This window comes from Trichechus manatus, unplaced genomic scaffold (assembly GCF_000243295.1).
Source record: "Trichechus manatus latirostris isolate Lorelei unplaced genomic scaffold, TriManLat1.0 scaffold00027, whole genome shotgun sequence".
Classification (NCBI taxonomy): domain Eukaryota; kingdom Metazoa; phylum Chordata; class Mammalia; order Sirenia; family Trichechidae; genus Trichechus; species Trichechus manatus.
This window is the reverse complement of record NW_004443963.1, coordinates 11,245,049-11,248,339: the sequence shown is the minus strand read 5'-3', so window position 1 is coordinate 11,248,339 and position 3,291 is coordinate 11,245,049.

The following is a 3,291-nucleotide window of genomic DNA, read 5'->3' as shown; positions in this document are numbered from 1 at the left end:
ACTCACATATCATTAGTTTCATTATGTCTTCTTTGGGGGTTCCTCAAGGATTTAAATCCGCTTAAATCTTCCTGAATGTCTTGCCCTGGAAATCAGGAATGTATAGCTGGAAGGCATCTAGTGGGCTTGTCTTGTACAGTGATTTTCAGGGAGCCCTGGGTCCCATGGAGATGTTTTAGGCGTCCTCCTCATGGATGCTGTTGTTAACTGCCTTCAAGTTTGCCCTGACACATGGAGACTGCAGTGGATTAATTACTTTTATGTGTGGCCTTTCTAGCCATGGTCTTGTAACTCCCACCCAGGTGATTGTGTGATAGGGTAATTGTGGCCTACTAAGGGGAATGGTCAGTTTTGCCTTAAAAGAGAGCCAATTGCAGCACAGAGAGGAGGAGCCCACCACCAACGAAGGAGATACCGGCAGGAGAATCCCAGCAGCAGGAGATGGTGGGCTTCCCGGCCCACGGAGAGAAAAAGCTAAGTGCCTTTGGGCAGAGAGTAAGGGCCACGGAGAGGCGTGCCTGCGAGCACAGCTGGGGAGAGGTTATCCTGATGGAAGGACTGTATCCCAAGTGTTCTTGAGCCTGAGTTGTAACTGTTACTTCCCTAATTAACCCCATAATTGTGAGTATGGTCTGCGAGTTGTGTGTGGCCATTGCAATGAATTATTGAACCCAGTAGAGAGTGCTGTGGGACAGTTGGTGTCAGAATTAGTAAAGATGGTGGAGGGGGGAGGTTTGTCTGGCCTCCACTTCATGGGGGTTAGGCTTGTGCCGCTGGTCTTGGTTCTCCTTCTCCCCTGTGAGGTTGGAAGAGGTCCTATACCTCCCCCATGCCATTTTTACAGCAACCCATGTACAATGGGATTGGATCATTGTCATCCATAAGATCCATAGGTTTTCATTGGCTGATTTTTGAACTGTAGATAGCCAGGCTTTTCTTCCTAGTCCATCTTCGTCTGAAAGCTCCACTGAAACCTATTCAGCATCATTGCAACATGCAAGCCTCCTCTGATAGACGGTGTTAGCTGCACATGAGGTGCACTGGCTGGGAGATGAACCCTGGCCTCCCATGTGAAAGGTGGGAATTCAGCCACTGAACCAACACTGCTCTCTTTCCATGTATATTTGTTATTTATTGCTGCTTAACAAGTTAACCTAAAATGTAGCAGCTTAAAAACAACAAGCGTGAATTATCTCACGCAGTTTCTGAAAGTCAGGAATCTGGGAGCAGCTTAATTGGGTTTCTGGCTCTGGATCTCTCATGAGGTTACAGTTAAGAAGTCTCCTGGGCTGCAGTCAGCTGAAGGCTGGACTGGGGCTAGAGAATCTGCTTCCATGATGGCATACTGGCGTGGACAAAGCCTCAGTGGCTTAGGACAGCTTGAGTGTTCTCCATAGACAGCCTGAGTGTTCTCGTGACGTAGGAGCTCCTTTCCCCAGAGTAAGTGATTCAGAAAGCAAGACTGAAGGCACAGTGTCTTTTCTGACCTAGCCTCAGGTGGACATCACATACTGTCACTTCTGCGGAATTCTGTTGGCCATACGGTTAAGAGCTGTGGCTGCTAAAGGTCAGCAGTTCAAATCTACCAGGTGCTCCTGGGATACTCTATGGGGCAGTTCTACTCTGTCCTATAGGGTCTCTATGAGTCAGAATTGACTCAGTGGGATTTTTTTTTTTTTTTTTAAATGTAGGAGAGGCTGTAGGAGGGTGTGAATACCAGGAGGTGGGGATCACTGGGTACCATCCTGGAGGCTGGCTGCTATGCCATGGCCAGGGCAGGGGCCATACTTCTGGCAGCCTTCTGTCTGTCCTTCCCCAAGATAGCCTTGCCTTCATCTGCTTTGTATAGTGTACTCTCATGTCTAAAATTTATTTTAGAAACTGAACCATTGAGAACAAAACAATGATGCAGCCTCTTCTTTTAAAGATGATGAAACTAAAGCAGAGAGAAGTAAAGGGCCTTGTCTTAGGCTGCAGGGAAAGCTGCTGCCATAGCCCAGATGATGATTTTAGGGTCTCATCTCATTTCTATGCTGTCTGCCCTCGTTTATGAGAGGAGAAATGTCATGTTACCATTTGCTGGAGCAGAGGGAATTTGGGCAGCTTCTTTGAAAACCTTCTTTTCAACAATGAGGGAAACACTATCCCAAACCTTATTTAAAGATGGAGCGGAGAATGAAAGCAGAGGGAAAGAACCTGGTGGCCAACTGTTGATGTTCAAGGCTCAAGACCTTGGATGTAAACACTTCAGCATATTACAAACTCTTTTAATAATAGTAATAATAGTAACAGTTGTAGTAGTGGTACTGAATAATGATGACTCCTGGTGACCTCATGTCCAACAGAATGAAACATTGCCCGGTCCTGTGCCGTCTTCACAATCATTGGTATGCTTGAGTCCATTGTTTTGGCCACTGTGCATTTTGAGTGTATTCTAACCTAGGGGGCTCATCTTCCAGCACTATATCGAACAGTGTTTTGTTGTGATCCATAGGGTTGCCATGAGATAATTTTCACAAGTAGATCGCCAGGACTTTCTTGCTAGTCTGTCCTTAGTCTGGAAGTTCTGCTGAAACCTGTTCACCGTGGATGATCCTGCTGGTATTTGAAATATCAATGGCATAGCTTCCAGTGTCATAGCAACATGTAAGCCGCCACAGTATGAGAAACTGACAGATGGGTGGTGGAAGTAATGATGGAACTATTTTTATCAAATAATGATGATAGCTAATACAGTATTCAATACTTACTAGGTACCAGGCGCTAAATCCTTTACATGAATCATCTAATTTAATCGTCCAATACCCCATGAGTTGACACATTTATTACCCCTTTTTTATAAGTGAGGAAACTGAGATCCTAAGCAATGGCATTATGTCTTGAATGAAGGGGAGGAATCTGATAGGTGGAGATGAGCGGTCAGGGCATTCTAGATGAGGGCACGGTACGGAAGCAAGAAGGCCTAGCTAGTCATGTAGCTTGATCATAACATGGTAACATAAAGGCTGGGTGGGGGGCTGTTGATGATAATGGCACTAATCATACCTTCTTTCATTTATTGAGCTGGTATTATGTCCCAGGCACTGCTCTTTATGTATGTTAGCTCATATACTCAATTTAATCATTCTCATTTTATAGATGGGGAAACTCAGGCTTAGCAATGTCACACCATAACTAAATAGTACAGATCCAGGTTGTAACTCTTAATTACATATGATATTCTGCAGCCTCAATAGGAGAGGTTGTGATACGATCACAGATGACTTTGAACAAATACATAATCTGGCCATT